Source organism: Pezoporus occidentalis, unplaced genomic scaffold (genome assembly GCF_034315485.1).
Source record: "Pezoporus occidentalis ecotype Australia unplaced genomic scaffold, CSIRO_AGI_Poc_V1 ctg30, whole genome shotgun sequence".
Lineage (NCBI taxonomy): Eukaryota > Metazoa > Chordata > Aves > Psittaciformes > Psittacidae > Pezoporus > Pezoporus occidentalis.
The window spans coordinates 2,873,304-2,892,536 of NW_026914941.1; the positions used below are offsets into that span (position 1 = coordinate 2,873,304).

Consider the following 19,233-nt stretch of genomic DNA (forward strand, 5'->3'; position numbering starts at 1 on the left):
GTAATTCCCCGGGTCATCCATTTTACCCTTCTTGAAAATGGGGGTTATATTTCCCTTTTTCCAGTCATCGGGAACTTCACCTGACTGAATATGTAACTTCAGTTACATATTCCAGCTTCCTCAAATTCTCATCAATCCTTTCTAATTTTTGGCCTGGTTGTAACAACCTCTGGAGGACATGTGCTGGTTGGTCAGCCAGTTGGCAAAGATCAAACATACTTTCTTGTCCAACAGTGGCTTTGGAGTCAGTGCTTGGCCAAGTGGACATAAAGATCTCCTTTGCAGACTTGTCAGAAATATGCAGCTAAATTCATGGAATCATAGAACTGTTTAGGTTGGAAAAGACCTTAAAAACCATTGAGTCCAAACGTTAACTTAGCACTGCCAAGTCTGCCACTAAACCATATCCTCACATGCCACATCTGCACGTTTCAAATGCCTTCAGGGATGGTGACTCAACCACTTTTCTGGGCAGCCTGTGTCAATGCATTCTATCATCATATCCCAGTCCCATTCCTCTGATCAGCAAAACCAGATTGTCTGTGTGTTATCCGAAAGATCACTCACTGACAACCATGCTAGCACCAGCCAGAGACATTTAACTCCAGAAATATCCTCACTGTGCTCCCCAGCTCTCTTTGTCAGAGCCAGGGAAGTGTTGAGGAGCAAGAGGGATACCAGTCTTTAAATAAGGTTCAATTAATTGCAGTATCTATTAAAGACTTCAAATGAAAATTGACAGGCTTCTTATTCAAACCACACTGTGCATCCTATGACTAAATAAGCAAAGCATTTGCTTTTGGGGGGTGGTTAGTAGGTCGAGAGAGGTCCTCCTTCCCCTCTACTCTGTCCTGGTGAGACCACATCTGGAATATTGTGTCCAGTTCTGGGCCCCTCAGTTCAGGAAGGACAGGGACCTGCTGGAGAGAGTCCAGAGCAGGGCAACTAAGATGATTAAAGGAGTGGAGCATCTCCCTTATGAGGAAAGACTGAGGGAGCTGGGTCTCTATGGTTTAGAGAAGAGGAGACTGAGGGGTGACCTTATTAGTGTCTATAAATATATAAAGGGGGAGTGTCACGAGGATGGAGCCAGGCTCTACTCGGTGGCAAACAATGATAGGACAAGGGGTAATGGGTGCAAACTGGAACACAAGAGGTTCCACTTAAACTTGAGAAGAAACTTCTTCTCAGTGAGGGTGACGGAACACTGGAACAGGCTGCCCAGGGAGGTTATGGAGTCTCCTTCTCTGGAGACATTGAAAACCCGCCTGGACACATTCCTGTGTAACATTATCTAGGTGTTCCTGCTCCGGCAGGGGGATTGGACTAGATGATCTTTCGAGGTCCCTTCCAATCTCTAGCATATTGTGATACTGTGATACTGTGATTTCGTAGAAAATAAGATTTGACCTAAAGATCAACAGAATATCATGCGGCATATGCAAAAGACACCAGATTAGGACAATATAAGAAATCTTGATTCTGATTTTACTCTCTTTTACATGTTTGGCTTTGAAACCTTAAGACTCGAAATGTAAATCATGGGCATATTGATAATAATCTCGTAAGACAGGCTTAATACAGAACCCCTGTAAACCCTTCCATCTTTGTGAAATGAACAAGTATACCATGAAACTACACCAAACAACTTTAATATGTCAAAAAGTAGTATTTTTTTACATTTGAAGAATGGCGTCTGACTCAGCAGAGAACTGATCTGCAATTCACAACACACTGTGTTGTTTATGGAACTATGCCATTAACTAAATAACAGCATACAGAGCAAAGGCATCATTGGTTCAGACTCATACATTTTCCCCTTCCCTGCATCACATTACTTATACCTACTGCATTAATGTGAGACATCAAGTTCTTCAATGGGAATGTTGTATATGCTCATAGATTCAAGCTACCATAACATATCATGGTGTACCAAGTTATACATGGATTTGAGCGTTCCATAATAAGGAACACTTCTGCTTCAACTTTGGCTTTAGTTAAAGAGGGTTCTCACAGACAGGAGACCCTGAAACCCACATAACAGCAGTACAAAGTCCAAGAAGTAACACAGTTCTATATACTTTATATTATATGACCCATATAATTTCTAGATCATAGTTTTGGGGAAATGCTATGGAATAAAGCCACTCTGTCAGCAGCTGCTGTCAGGTATCACAGTGACAGATCCATAATACAAACCTACAGATGCAGAGAAACACTCTTCATCTTAATAGAGAGACATCAAAAAGTAGTTGCTGCAAGACTTTGCACTTAAATACCAGATTGTACTAAATATGTGTAACTCTTGGAACAGAGTATAACATTAGAAACTAAGTTTATCCTCCTGCCACAAACTTCCTTATCCACATGATCCACAAGGAACAGAATTTGAGCCTCCAGGTAAAACATATGGGTAAGCACCCATGACTTAGCCATAGCGTGTTTCTCAATGTATAGTGTGACGATCAATCCCAGTGATATTCTGTCTGTAGAGTATATTCTTTAATCCATCTCACACACTCTGGTTTTCTATAACAAAAGAGTCATTATTAAACATATGATAACATAAGAACTTGTGCTGCTGTTACGACAACAGTATCAATACAAGGGCCTTCAATGTTCTTAACACTTCTAGACAGGATTGCAAACATGTATCATACAATTTGTGATTTGCTTGGAACAGTATCATATGATCCTGTAAGGTGTGTGAAAGGGATTATTGGCGCTATTTAAGGATCACTGAGCCTTTTCTCATCTCACACAGAAATGTTGCATATTTGCAATCCATTTCTGTAGTTGCTTTATGAAGTGCAATAGTAACTAGGAACTGAGAGAATACAAATGAGACATTACCATTTGATCTACAGCATTTCCTTAAAATTCCAAATCTTGCTACAGGAGCTCTCATGCATGCTGAACACTATCATCATTAGATAATTGCTCATTATAAACGAGCACAGGCTAAAGCCAGACATACTGTTCAGCTTTCTGAGCACATACAAGTTTCAATGTTAAAATGAAAATACAATATAATTCAAAACAATTTTTAATGATCAAAAGTGCTGGATTTACATCTAGGAGTAGGTGGTGGGGTTTTGGTTTTTTGGAGTGATTGGAAAAAATCTGTCTCTGTAGTATCCAGTGATTTGAAAATTCTCAATGTAAAAGGTTATTTGAAACCAATACATTTTTTCCTGAGTTCCAGAACACAGAACTTCAGAGAAACTGGTCTACAGAACACTGCATATTAACTAGATCTTGGGGTGGTAACCTTCTTGTAAGTGATATGCAGCGCATTTCCAGCATGTGGTATCTGCTGGATGCTTTAAAAGCAACCTTAATATTTTCACTTACGTTTCCAGTGGGAAACTGGGGACGCCTATCTTTCAAGACCCCACAGCAGTAAGTTTGCAATACATTCAAAGGTCTGAAGTTAACGTATGCTATGTCCCTTGGGAATACGGCCTTGGGAATAGTGTTGAGCTACTATTGTTGTGTGTTGTGGATGTACAATTCAGCCTTCACATTTGTCAGTAAGTCACAGCCCTAACATCTTCCAGTAATATAGCCAAGTTTTAGACGTGCCTGTATGTTAGCAATGGGCTTTTGTCCATTTGCTTCATTGCTGAAAAACTAAGTAATCTCTTCCACTACCCCAACCACCCTTCATGTCCAACTTATATGCATTTATTCATAGATGTCATTTCTGCAGATCTATCACTTATTCATTGCACTTCACGGTGAAGTTTGGCCATGGTTGTGCCTATTTAACTGGTTCCCAAAGTTTCCTAATTTATGTGTTAGCGTTCATAATTGCAAATAGCAATTGTAATTATTTATGGATTGATATTTCTTGTTACTAACTGCTCCACAGTTTCACTGTACATGGAGGCAGAGAGCATCTGTCCCACAAACATGTGCCATTTATAACTTCTATCCCAATGCCACTATATGGACCACAAAGTTATCCTAGAAAAATGTATCCATCAGCAGGCGGAGCAGGACTAATGAAAATCCCACTAAACCCAGAGACCTACTCAGTGGGAGGTAAATAATTAGATAAGATCCTGGCTAGAAAACCAGGGCCTTGCTGAAAGTTATGCTAAGCTCAGTGTGCTTGGGGAAAAGCATATCACAACCTTCCTTTTGACACTGAATAGGTGATCAAGGTGAAGCACATGAAAAGAAAAAAGAAGAGAAAAGCTGCACTGCCTGAGTGAACTGCTCTGTCCATAGTTTCAGAGCTCTTTTTTCTTCTCAGTCATTCATCTGGCTCTTCTATTTAATCAAGGCTGCAAATTGCCTAGTTCAGTCAGGGTTAGTGATTTTTTTTTCCAGACAAACATAGTACAATCAATGAAACACTACTGTCACAGATTATATATCTTACGCACAAAACTAGAATTATTTTCACATCAAATAAACCAGGTCTTTAAGTTCAAGATTCTAAACCAGTGATTTACAAATACATTTTACAACTGAGACTTCTTCTGACATTAGCAGGAGTTACACAGATTTCTGGCACACTGGAAATAAAACTGCAAGTTCCATTAAGGACTCCAGAGAAAGCACTCTTATTCTTACAAACCTTGACAGAAAAGTGCCATCACACTTTTAGACTGAAGTTCTCTTCTGGAAAAAGGAATTTGTTGAAATATAACTACTATTTCACCAAACTGGTTTGGTTTTTATCTTACTGATTTTACAGTGAAGTCTGCTCAGTACAGGACTGTGCTTTCTTACTGTTAGCTTAACACACCTATTCTCTCGGACTGGCTTCTCTCTTCAGTACGTGAAATTCTTCCTTGTACGTTAAGAGTCAGAGTTGTGCACAACCCAAAGGCAAGCTCTGAGCAGAGAGATGGTTTGCACAGTCCTCTGAGAGTTAGGGAGGTATTTGAGGAGTTCAGATTTTGCCAGATTCTTCCAGTTGTATCAGTAATCTACCAAATTATACTACTTCTCTTTATAAAATGAAAAAGTCACCCATAGAATCAAACTGAATGCTTAAGATGTTTTCCTTTTATATCCATGCAGATATACAACCTCTTTTTTGCAGTCCATCTCATGTCATCAGTTAACAGTGTTTAATTTCCCTCCAGGAGAACTCAGGCACATACTGAGCAGGAAAGAGGTGTATTTATGAGAAAGGATTTTTTTTCAGAGCAGAATCATAACAGAAGCTCAGGCGTGTGTAACATTCAAATATGTTCTGGAAATACCACTGATAATTGAATAAAAATAAACCACTTGTCTTCAAAGGGATTTCTGTTGGAAAAAAAATCTTGTTTATGTTCCTCTATTTGATACTATGCACATCTGAATTAAGACTTTTACTGGAACCATCTTCTACTGCTTAGGGGAAAGAAAGTTGCCACCTGCATTAAAGCATGTCCCTCTACAAGTTGTTATACATGCAACAAAGACAATGACAATTCAAATGAAGTACATATAGAGCAAAGAACTAAGAAAGATTTTGCCTCCATACAAGTATTTTAACAATGGAAGACAACTACGTCTTAGTTAGATATACATATACTGACGCCAGCTTTAAGAAATCTTTTTGTCATGTATTTCAAAGTATTCACAGCTTTTTTGCTTTTTTTCTTTTTTTTTTTTTTAATCTCCTTCCTCCTTTACAGCAGCTTAGGTTGAAGAAGGAATGCCATCTTTAACCCTGAGATCCCCGCTCTTGCTGGTTACTGTCATAAGCTTATTATTTAGAAGCAATTCTTTGTATTTAACATCTCACCTCTGCATGCATAATGTTTATGGATTAAAGTACATTTCCTAGGGGGAAAGGGAGAGAGTGACTGTGAATTAGAAATGCTGGCTGCCTGGCTGGGTCACAGTTTCAATTCCTGCTCTGGCACCAGAAAAATCTTTCTATGACCCCCCCCCATGCACTCTGTTTATGTGCTTATTTCAAAATTGTACAGTACTAGTCAAAAACTGTTTAGTGCAGAATGTTAGATCCATTTTTTGTCAGTCACTGTAAATAATAAGATACAGTTACTTATAGTAACATAAGCATATGCATAAATGCAACATAGTACTGTACTATACGTCCTGGAGCATCATCATTGTTGCAGGTGAGAAACTATCTTCTTTCCTTGCAGTATAGGCAGCTGTCTAGATGTGATTCCTAAGTTCATAGATTGGACTATCTGTAATTCAGCTTGCTAATTATTTGGCTAAAATACCAAGATCTTTTCTGACGTACAGTCCATACAAACCAAATAACCTAGAAATCTACTGAGGTAATGCCAGTTCCAGTTGAATAGTACAGTGGGTAACCAGTGTCTGCACGTCAGAGATAATCACACTTGCTGTCTGCAGTGCTGCCCAGTGTAGGAAGCACTGCACTACGGCACACAGGCTCTCTGGGCTGAACTCGTGGTGCTCCCACTGGTCAATGGGGCAATGACTGTAAGTCACCTTGGGAAAAAAAAAAAAAAGTAAAAATAACTGACAGCAAGAGCATTAAAACACTATTATTATTTGGTGTCAGCATTTCTTTGAAAGATCTCCAGGGAACATTAAGATGATTGCTGCGGTTGGCAGCATTAAAAATACACTGCAACTACAGTATGATGCTACAAAGAATTATGCTGTGAGAAAAATAGCAGCTCCACCAGAGAGTTAATCATTTCATTTTTTCATGGTCATGAAACAAGAGCAAACCCCGCATTTCACAGAGTTGTTAACCTTCTATCTTGATGAAAATTAGCAGCTACAGTTTCTTTTAAACAAATTCTCAAATTTTTACTGGATAAAGCATTCCTCTGTTCGTGTCAGAGTTGTGCAGCACAGCTGTTTTTAACAAATTCCTATTTTTACTCCCTGACTTTTGACTATCATTATGTATATGAGTTTCTTCAGCCTGCAAAGCATGTTTTAACAAGAAATATTAATGTCCCTCTACATAGATCATCTTTTCTCCTTATTCAGCAAGAATGGGTGTTACACAAAATAGAAAACATCTGCTTACTTGTATGATAATTTCTCTTGAACTCATTAGACTAGAAATACAAAGTTGATAGCAGAGGTTAATGATGAATGTACAAAGCAGAACCACGTTTCTTCGTAAGCATGTTTCAAAGGGAAAACAAATCCTAAAATCCTATCACAATGTGGACAGTGGTCTCCTTGGCAATTTTCATCATGCAGTGTGAATCCTTCTCTTCCTCTCCTTGCTTTCAACTGTTGGGGCTGTGTGTGAAGAGCTCTGATTTGCAAGATGCCTGTCACAGCATGGGCTCTGCCAGAAACAAACACTCAAAGGAAACGCTCCTTAAAGGCCTCACTGTACACCCCTCTCTCAGCTTAAAGACAGAAAATCTCCTACTGCATTAAGATCTAGTGAGTCAGCTTTCTTGTTAGAGAGGCAGGCAGTTTCAAACAAACCAAGTGTACTCATTAGATTTATTGAGCAGTTAATGTTAGAGCCCTACTATTATATTAGCTGGTACCAATAGCAAAGGAAGTCCTACTAATGTCATGGCTCTTTCCTTGGTGCTTTCTTCCATTGTGCCAGTTAGAGGATGACAGAGAATAACATTTCTAAAGCTGTGACATGTATTTGGCAATCTGCTGCATTCTGACACAAATTAAGGGCCAGGAGTCATACAGTGATCCAGACACAAACTTCCCCACAGAAATAGCCCCACTGTATCAAAAAATCAGAAGATTTCAGGGGGAAGAAAGCCAATAAGAAAGAATTGTCCTTTTCCAACTCCAAAATAATTCATAGCATTGCACTCCTGAAATCTTTCTATACCTTGAATCTCTCTATTGCTTAGGAGACGTAAACAAAATTATAAAGTAAAATTGAGAAGGAAGTATCCTATCGTTTCCCCAAAAGTTAAGCCTCTTTTGATTCAGAATCTGCCAAAGGAAACCGCGCTGTTCAATATCCAAGCTGATTATTTAACTGTTAATATTCTTTAAAACACAGAAATCATAATTTAATCATCTAAACTCCTACTTAGCATACAACAACTCAGACCTCACACACAGACATAACCAAATGTGATTCTTTTCACAGGACATAGCAACGAAAGGTAAAGGACCTGCTTTACAGATCTGCTCTGTCATACTCTTTATTTTTTTCACAGTGCTGTGAATACTTTCTGGTATTGGAGTGGATAAGAGTGATGCTGACTGATAATGGGGCTGATGAAAAGAAAGATTCTTGTGATCTTTATACAAAATGAGAAATAATGAGCTAATTTTAGAGACAGATGTACGACAGCTCCACCCCAGCAGAATCGGTAATCAGTGATTTTTGACCCCTAGTGAAAAAAATGAGCATGTGTATAAAGAAAAGCTTTAATATCAGTTCTAATAAGATAAAAACAATATTTGCTTTCATAGTTTTCTAAGTGATTTCTCTCACACCCCTATTTCCCTTTATTGCCACTGTTTTTCTTGATATGCATTACTATTAAGGAGGACAGAGAGAGGTTGTCTTTCTTTTTCTAAACAGTTCTTTGGTGTATGATTAGTATGTGACATGAGTAAAGCCTTTCTTGGTAGAGAAACGTTTGCTTTCTTTTAAAGTATTAGGTGAGGAATAGACTTTATAACATTTCACCCTATAGAGGACAAATCTTCTGGGACACTGGTTTTGAAACATCAGTCAAGATAAGCAGATAAAAGAACAACTATTGAAATAGTGTCATTGTTCTTCTTGATGTTTCAAAGAAACAGAGTTATTTCAGTTGAGAGGAATTTCAGTACACTAGACAGTACAGAATCAGCTAGCCATGTCCACGTCCTGGAAACAGCATTTGAGCTGGACTGGTTGTTGCTTCCTATTATTATTTAGAGAGAATTTTAATTTGATGCACAAAGGCTTTAAGTAGAGCTTTAAGCATTGCAGGGACAAGCATTGCAACAGTGCTGCTTGGCAGCAAGGCATGTCAGAAAGCAATGCATTTTTAAGCACAAAGGAGGCAAAAGGGAAGATGCTGTCAGCTCCTGCTCCATCTCACTATCCCATCCTATTCCCCTATCTAAGCCAAGCTATTCAGGATGCACCAGTGTTATATACCCTGTCAGAGATAACACAAATCTGAGGAACACAAAAGCATTTGTTAAATACAGTCAGCAAATTCGAGTTACTAACATGCACAGACAGGTGAATATTTGCTAGACAGTATAGGTTAAAATAACTTCTTATTGTGAGAACCTCTCTGAAGCTGTTGATCAGCTGGGCAACTGTACAGACTAACCAGCACGATGCTGCCTCTCTTCCCCCCCAAGCCACACATGGCTCCTGCCTTTTCACCTCGTGACCAGTTTCCCAATTCACATCATCATTAACAGTGTGATTGAACTTCAGGAATCCAATACAAGACAAGGTGATGTCTATTTTTGTAGGATGAAATGAAAATAAAAAGAGCTCACAGGCACTTAAAAGCATTGCTAGTACTGCATGTTATTTGTATAGATCTGCAGTACTTCTATCATGCAAGTACTACGGATGATTTTTACTACAACTGTACTGTGAGCATAAAATCAGCATAGCAGCCACATTGCACTCAGCCCCACAAATACACAGCAAATTTCTGTCTGTAATCCAGGGATTTTACCAGATAATTCAAATGGAAACATGGGAATGGGTATGTACAAATAACCAAGACAGGGTAAGAGCAACATGAAAATTGTGAAAGGGATACATGAGATAGGAGCTACAGGCATTGCTGAAATCAGCAATGTGCAGAGTCAAAGTTAACTCTGAAAACTCTTAAGAACAATTAGACTGTCACTTGGTTTCATAACAGAAGCACTGAATCACGCAACATTCTGAATAATAACACAAACCATACAAAATCCTGCCATTAACTAGAAAGCAGCAACGTTATTATTGATATCTAACACAAAGGTGAGAATCTCAACCTCCTATGTAATATAAATCCAACAGCATCATCATAAATATTTTGCCTAGGTTTCTCCAGCTCAACCCAGACAAATCAGTTTTATTTTTCAGAATGTGCCTATCATTATCAGTGACCAGTAGGTTTCAAGAAAAACTGGTGTTAGGATCAACAGCATGTACCAAGGACACCAGCCCTGCATCCCCCTGGTGCACAGCCTGTGCAAAGGTTTCTGAGCCTTCCATTGACCTGACTGCTGCAAAGCTGAGCTTTGAAAACTAACCAGGAAATAAAAGGATCACAGTGCAGACTCAAAAAACACAGAAAGAGCAGCTTATTAAAAACATGCTGCTTTTCCAAAAGACTAAAAGATATTCAAAGAGTAAAAGCAAAAAATATCTCCCTTATTCAAGAATATATGGATACACACAAGACTTTTGGAACAAAAATTCTAGTTGCTCCTAAGGCGTATCTCAAGATTGGATCCTATTTCCCTACCAAAAGTCCAATTAAGGAAAACATCAGATCAAAGTATGACCATATCTCTACACAAAAAAAGGACAACAATCACTAGATTTATTGTGTTGATCTGATCTGATTCAGAAAATGTGACTTTGAGTGCACTGTCAATTAGGAATCTTTTTTGTTCAATAAATACAATTCTTCTGTTTAATTTCTAAAACAGAATGGTAGCTGCAGACAGTCATTAAATATATTTCATGATATATCATTCATTAATCAGAGTGAAATCAAATAATAAATTATGATGCTTCAACTGAAATAATAATCACACAATCTTCCACACGGTTTAAATTGAATAAAAGACACAAAAAACTTTTCTTCCTTTCTCCCATATTTCTGTTTTTAAAACAGGAACAGAAGCTAACAAGCAGCTTAATATTTCATGTTTCTGAGATCTCCTCCCAGTGCCACTGATTAGCCTGACTTGAAAAAAAAGAAAACAAATTGCATCATCTGCAGTTTCCTATTTTTAAAATAAGAAAAAAGTGAAAAAGTGAGACAAAGTAAGAGAGTCAGAGACAAGACATAAAATGGATTCATGGCTTGTAGGTAACAGAAACACAAACATCATATGAACTTTATCTTACTGTGTGGGTGACCTAATAAAGATCAGAAGCAAAGAAAGACCCATTGTCAAGAACCGGTCATCACCCTCTGTGATGGGAGCCTTGCTGGACCGGGATGACTTTGCCACCCCAGGCTCCCACTGCCGCCCTTCACTTGTGCCCATCTTCACACTTGTCATGTGCAAACCCAGTGGACAAGATAAGGGGTTGCTTTCCTTGCAGAGGTCTGCTTCCCTGTGATAAACTTCTATCTCATCCATAACTGGATTTAAGATAGGAAGGATACACTCATCTTCAAAGCTGTCACCAGAAGGAAACTCTATCAATGACTTCAGCTTTCATATGCTCCAGATAAACTTTCCGTTTTAATCTGTGCCCTTTGTGACTTTTCAAGGTATCATAACCATCAAAGCCCTAATACACTCCCAGATACAGGGTGCTCCAAATTAGATTCCATTTACCCAGTTAAACTTCGGGCCCAATTTTACTGCAAATATGACAGCTAGTCAAATCTAAAAGGAGTTTGAAAAAGTTAAGGGAAGAAATGTGTGCTCTATCCACCTCTGCCCCACCAGGCTGCTTGTTATAGCAGTATATTTTAAAACTCTCATAAACCTCAAAAAGAAAAAAAATAGGATTATCCATTACCATGTCAGCCTAAGTGATAACATAAACATATATCACAGAACATCTGCCACTAAATCACTGTTTCTAGATGTCAGATCTCATTTATTATTAAAAAAAAAAACCCAAAACAAACACTTTAAAGCTGTCCTTATTATTTTGCAAGAGATGAATGATTTCTAAACTGCAAGGTGGAGCTATTCTTTCTAATCTTTTTAGACAGAGAAGCTTGTATTATAAACCTCAGTCGAGAAGAACATTAGATGGCATTCACAAACATATTATTATTGCCTGAATTACTTCATCCCAGTTTGTAGTCTAGAAAATCCAACAGATATTCCCCAGTGATTTTCCCTATCAATCCCCATTGATTTTACATGAAAATACGTGGCGCATTTCAGAAAATTTGCTTTTATCTTACTTGTCTTTAAACAGTAGAAAATATACATTAAGGCATCATACCCTGGTATCAACAATAAATTATAGAATCACAGAATCATAAGTAGCAATCAGGTTGGAAGGTACCTCAAGGATCATTTCGTCTAACGTTTTTTGCTAAAAGCACAGTCTAGACAAGGAGGCACAGCACCCTGTTCAGCTGAATCTTGAAAGTATCCAATGTAGGAGAAGCCACAACTCCCCTGAGGAGATTATTCCAATGGCTGGTGGTTCACATTGTGACACATTTTCCTCTTGTCTCCACAGGGAATCTCCCAAGGAGTAACTCATTCCCATTAATGGCCCTGTTTCCATGTGGCTCCTTGTAAAAAGGGAGTCTCTGTCTCCTTTATGGATACCTTTTAAGTACTAGGACATGGTGATAAGGTCTCCTCCATCTAAAATTTACTTTTAGAAGAATTTATAGAGGGCTCCTTAATCACAGGAAGTATAGGATTTTCAGACGCAGAGTGTATGTTTGCAGTGCTGCGATTGACTGATAGGGTCCGGCTTGTACAATCTTTTTGCTTTTGCATTTTTACATGTAATTTGCTTTGTCCGGTTTTGCCCCTGTGTGTCAGCTGCCTTAATAACTCTTAAGTCAGGCACTCAGGGATCAAATTACCAAGTCATGGAATTATTTCTGAATATACAATCTGCATCCTCTTAGGTACAAGTGAAAATCTGCTTGCAAAAGCCACTCATCTGTATCATTGTAAATTCACCTTTCCAGTCTGACCTCTTCCCCCTTCTCCAATCTCCGGTCATCAACAAATCAAGACTATCAAAATGATTTGTTTTATTTTATAGCAGGGTCTGTTGGCTTGCTTCACTCTATCTGCTTATGAGTAGAAAGTTATTTTATTTTAGAAACAGATAGCTAAAACATCTGGAAAATCCATACAGTTGTCAGCCCTGTGACATTCAACGCCCTCAAACATATGCCATGCAGATATAAAGTTGCACTTCTAAAGGAGATGTACTCTATAATGTGAATGTTGAGAACATTCTGGTTTTGATCTCTGCCAGTTCCCCCATCTTTTAAATCAAACAGCCGCTTAATGATTGCTGTGGTGGTTTATATATCTGTGATTCACGGGCGTGCTCTCAGGAGGTCATCGGAAAGGTTGGCATTTCACAAAGTGGTACAGGACCATAGTCAGCCATTACACTCTCCCACCTACGTACAAGCTAATTTGATTAAAGGTAGAAGATCAATCAAACTCTTTTTGCCTCAGAAAGATTAATTACCTCAGCACTTTATGAATTAATTATTAGCGTTCATCCGTGGGGATAGAAAAACCCAATACAGTAGAAGTAAAAGGACCCAGTGGGCAGATGTGGTAGACTGGGATGTATTTTAGCCCAAGATTTATTATCTTTAACTAATGACAGTGTCTTCCTTTTTTTACTTAAATTAGACGTAAGTGCAATAGTGTGTTTATAATTCAGCAACAACAGAACTGAAATATTACTGTTACATTTCAACCTTATTCTGGAACTGAAAGCACACAGGGATTTCAAAAATGAAATGGCTATTTAAAAAAAAAACCCTCCTATCTCTGGCAAGCACACACCTAGCCCCAGTTTCCAGACAGGGAACAAGACACTTAAAACTTCATAGTTTTACTTTTTCTTGTGCTCCAGCATGGGGGCTGAATTCCAGCTGCTAGAGCTGTCTTACTGAGGATGTTTAAAGAGTGTATTTCAGCAACTGCGGAGTTTCTGATTATCAGACAAGTCAGCATGGCAAAAACTGCAGCCACTTTCCCCAGGGAGAGCAAGCTCCCTATCTTCAGCTGTCTGCCATCAGCATGCAGCATTGACCCTTTCTTCTTCACAACAACGTCAACGAGATTTACAGGACCCTGCAAGCTGTCATTAAGGAAAGCCTCTCATGGTGCCTCTGACAGTCCAGGCTGCCAGTGTGACTCCCAGCCAGCACCAGCGATCAGCAGCAGCAGAGCGAAGCTCCTGGCTGGGTGATGCAGCCAGCCCAGTGTCCAGGCAGGGGCTGGAACTGGAAGTCAAGGGCTAACACAGCACTGAAACTCGGCAAACATCCTCACTGCCAGCATTTATATTACCAAGACAGAAAAGGGACCTCTCAGATCACAGACTAGATTTGCTTCTATTACAGAGGGCAATTTATTTACCCTCTCATAAATTTATCAAGTTTCTTTTTCAAACCAGATAGCAGTCTCATTGCCTGCTTATATGCTTCCTCACTGACCTTGTTTGAAATCCCCAAATTTCTGGCCTCGGCTACTTTACAGACAGCACCAGTTCGTTTGCTTGTGAAGCAACCCAGTACTTCATGTTGGCCCCCATTCTCTGCTCTTACTTGAGAGCAGTCCTAATCCCCAGCCAGCTTTTACCTTGCAGTTTAACAAGCCAATATTAATTCCTTATTCTGTATGCAGGCATTCCATTCCCTTGTTATTAATAATATTTCTTTATGCCTGGTACTCCCATGAGTTCACCTTCCTCTAATGTGGGAAGCCAACACTATTTGTAATAGGCTAGTTGTGGTATCATCAGTGTCTTGGGTTTTTTTTCCTCTTTTTTTTTACTCCTGTACTAGGAGTAACCCAGGATTTTTCCACAATCACATTAGGTACTGGTGATTTATGGTTTATCTTTGTAATACTCAGTTGTTTTTTTTCTTTATGTCATTTTCAGCTGGTGATTTATATACTAGCTACACCCATTCCTATAAGAAAGACTCCCAACTATTAGATTTCATCCCGCTGCTATTACTCCAAATCCTTAACAAAATCCAGTTCTTGTGTCATACACACCTCCTCCTCTATTTTCGGTGATGCTTGGCTTTGAGATAGCAGAATATTTCATTGACACGTTCCTGCTTTTAATGCCAAACTCATTAATGAAGATAATGATGAAGATCTTTCCATTCCTGTATTAATCTGTCTTTTCCTTCTTAATTCCTAATGCTCCACCTTAATGTCATAATAATAGTTATTAGTTCTTAAATCTATATAGACTAACTATACACGTATTACCCAATATGAAAAATACATGTCATTGAAGTGAGATAATAAAGGTAATCTAGTACTATTCTTGCGAAGCCTATGATACATTTGTAGTTTTATCTTTGAATGTATCTATCTTTCTGGTAAATGTTTTCCAGTGGCAAATCCTGAGTACTTCTTTTTCCTTGACACCTCGTCTCTTAGAATTACAGAAAAATAAGGAAAACACTATCAGTTTTGATATCCTGGGAGGAAGATTATCTCCTCTCCTCCACATGAATGCACTGAACCTACTCTGACTTTTACTTCCATTATCATCATTCTTCATCAGCCTGTCTTTGCTCTCATCAACATCATCCTTATCAAAAATTAAGGCAAGGTGAAAGTGTTCTTTTAATTTTGGAGAAGAAATATGCTATCTTTAATCATGAACAGATGTCATCCTTGCTGCAAACCTCCTTCTTATGTGCCCAAATACCATAGATTAGAGCCTTAATTCTTCTTAAGACTAACTCTCTTGAAGTCTGATGATCACTTAAAGCCGGCATAAGCTTTGCACCAGCTCCTCTTTCCCTCATTTGCTGTCCACAAGTCGTGTACCATGTAACAAATAGAACTGGGGAAATGATTTGTTTACAAATAACCTTTTCTCCCTTAGATCAGGTTGAACCCAGATGAATTTTTCTATCCAGTTCATCCAAGCAGCTCTACAATTGCTTGTGCTGCCACAGGAGAAAGAGCGATTAGGAGATCCAAACAAGCAGCCATAGATGCCTCTAGCAACACCAGCTCAGAGCAACCATGAAATTACAGTTCCTATCAGCTCGTCTTTTGGCATTCCTTCCTTAGTTCTACACCTTCTGATGTTCAAGACAACTTTCTTTGCTTATTACCCACTAATTCATGTTAAATATCCTTATGGAGACTCCCTTTCCTTAAGATGCCAGCTTTCTCCTCTTCAAACACCTGGCATCTCAGTGTGTTTTGCCTCATTAACCACTCCTTTAAGTTTCAAACAGCTTTGTTGATACTTTCACTTTATTTATACAACATAATTAAAATTATTTAATTTCAGATTTCTGGGTTTCTGTTTGGCTTTTTTTGTTTGTTTGGGGTTTTTGTTGTTTTTGCTTTCCCCTAAGTTGCAATCATATTCCTCTTACTCTGCCCAATTTCTTAGGTGAACTGGGCATACTCCACCTCCTCCAAATAAGTAAGAAAAATAGATTTATTCTCTAGAGGGAAAAAAAAAAACAACCAACAGATTATTTTGATAAGGCTATAAAAGCAGGTGAAGCATGAACATTTGTCATTAATATGTCACATGAATTAAATAACCAAGCATAACATTTACCTTTCTACTCCCTTTCGTCAACCTTACTGCTTACAGCCACTATGAATCCTTAGCATAGGGAATTACTGGAGCATCCTTATTAGCTTGAGCAATTTATGAACAGAAAATATATGAATGCCACACACATTAGTGCTGTTACTTAAGGATAATGTTCTCTACAAACCTACATACATTTTTATATTAGTATTTACTTAGTGTGACAGCTTATTGGCATCTCTTCCTTATGATGCACCTACCACACTGCACATTATGCTTTTTTTGAGAAGACAACTAAAGTAAGAGAAGACAAATCATTTAAATAGCCTATTTCTAATTTTAATTAGTATAGTCAACTAATTTTAAAGGTGTGCATAGAAATTGCTCATACTTTTCTAGCCATAATGCTTTTACAGTTATTCTTTCCCCCTTGCTTCACTCCTAAATTCCTATATGAATTTGTAAGGGTTCCCCTCACCACCATTTCTCAGATTTTTTTATTTTAAGTCGTGGTCATCTTTTGCAGTGTTGTGTAATACATACTTTTCTATTGTTAATAAATGGAAAGTTTCCAAAATACAATAATTTCCACTATTAGAGAAACAAAGAAAACAAAAGAACTATATTTAGGAAAAAAAAGGGAGAAAACACTTGAATATATCTCTGAGTGACGTGGCATCTGTCATCAGTTTTCACAAGCTACTTAACATCTTAGTAGGCTTATAGATGTTACTGAAGTTGTTTCAGGCTAACTCTATGTCTCCTTGGTAGGCAAATTTGAACTAAATTACCATCAGATGATTAATCAGTCTTAACGCTTTAGACAAAGTTTCAGATTAAGACAGGTCTGAAATTAAAGATCTTGAAAGACAATGAAGGCCACGCTTATTCTGTTATACGAATTCTACTCAGATTATCTGACCATATATTTCTTTCTCTTTTCACATTAACATTTTTGTCCATGAAACAAAAATAAAGATACTTTGAATATATCATGCCACTCCAAATTAGATGAAAAAAGCAACAATCAAAGAACTAGCAGCATGTCTGTAGAGAAAACTACCAATTCAGAATGGTTTTCACTATTAACTGTGTCATGCATGCACAAATGAACAAAATGAAGCTCAGGCTGAATGGTATCATATCAGCACGCAAGATACATCGGTACCTTACCTACAAAAGGTCACTTTGCAGCAGTATACTGAATAAAAATATGCTGTGGGTCTTCCCCCTCTTTTTTATTTAGATGTATAAGAGCATATACCAACATCTATTTATATCTGTTCTTTTTCTGCCACTAGATGCTGCCATTAATATAAGCATAAAACACCAAAAAGGACTGCAAACTGCGCTCTCCACACTGTAAGCATCACACCGTATTGTGTCAATTAAACTGTTTCAATAAGATACAAGTTAGAACAGCAAAAAATCTTCACATAACATAAATGCTAATTGAACTGTGATGTCGGGTTTAAAACTGAACTGGCAGGTAATTAAGACAGGTGATGAAACTTTTTCAGCTTCACACTTGAAAAGACATCAGACATCTGCTTATTCTCCACAGTGTTATGTGTCAATGATATTCAGATGTCACAGCTGTATTGCTTTTAGGGCAACATTCTAGAAGAGTCATCATCCATAGTTCTGAAATTGCAAAAACTGAGCTCAAAAAGCACTGAGCCTATTTGTAAAGCCAAGTCAGGATTCACAGGTCTGTTTTAATAACTCCTCATACCAGGTCCTGTCCCATGCTTTCTGCATGAGAGGACCCAAATGCTCATTTGATGTACATCATGCTCATGTCAGCAAGGCATAAATATCAGAGTTACAGATAACAAAAGAGAGCTGGCAAACAAGTTCAGATCATGAGTATGCATAGCGAAAGCAGAAAATGAGACATATATAACTTGATATTTTCTTTGTTTGGGGTATGTCTGTAGCCCTTTAGAGTGTCATTGTGTAAAGAATTCAGTTTGACTGCCTAGACTGTTCTTAAGGGTATAATACAGCCTTGAATATATATACACAAACAAAAGCAAACAATGAATAGTGTTTTTAACCCAACATCCAAACCCTCTGATGGCTCTTGTCAGCTGTCTATCAGCTCAGAAAAAAACCAGCAACATTCTGGCATTATTTCAGGAACCGTAACTACAATTTTTGACAGTCTGAAACTGAGGCTCCCCAGTTAATAGCTTTTGAACTTCAAGAAAAAGAGAGAATGGACCTCATCCCTGCAGACAAGACCCTCAAGACTCCAGTCTCAGGCAGCACAAGGCAAAGGCAGCAAGGTGATTTTCAATAGCCAGGCTGAATGTGTCAGCCATTACCAGTCAGAGGTAATGTTCTCTGCTGGATGCCAGTGCAAAGATGTAAGTACCTTCTCACCCAGAGCTATTTCAAGTGCATAGGACTTACTAATTCATTCATCATGACACACTAAAGCAGCTGAAATACACCTTTCGGGCCAAGTTTTGCCCAGAACAGATGTATTTTCACATCACTTAATAGCCTGCTAACAAGCCCTTAGAGGCTTTCACACATTCAGGTATCTCTTCATCAATGGCACAGTTCAATTTAATCCAGATAAAGAGCCCCTGGGCAATTAACAGTTAACTAAAGTACAGCGGAGTCTCCAACTGGCTGTCACATCACAGTAGGGAAAGCAAAACCAGCCAGTATCCATAGCTTTAGCATGGTCCTGAGCTCATATTGATTTTGCTTCGCTGTTTTCAATGTCATGAGAAGCCAGTGATAACTGCAGAAACTAGATGACAAAGTTTTTGGAGATTATTATTACTACATGCCATAGCTGCTCTCAAAAGAGAAATCAAGAAAACCTCATTTCTGGAGACTGCAGTGTGGTTACAGACCTACTC

At 38.3% G+C, this 19,233-nt stretch overlaps 1 protein-coding gene across 5 annotated transcripts in view; it reads right to left on the minus strand.

Annotated features, from left to right (window-relative positions):
- The window catches only part of PCDH11X (protocadherin 11 X-linked), a 491,669-nt gene that overhangs the window by 118,826 nt on the left and 353,610 nt on the right, over positions 1–19,233 (minus strand). The gene's annotated exons all lie outside the window — the stretch shown is intronic.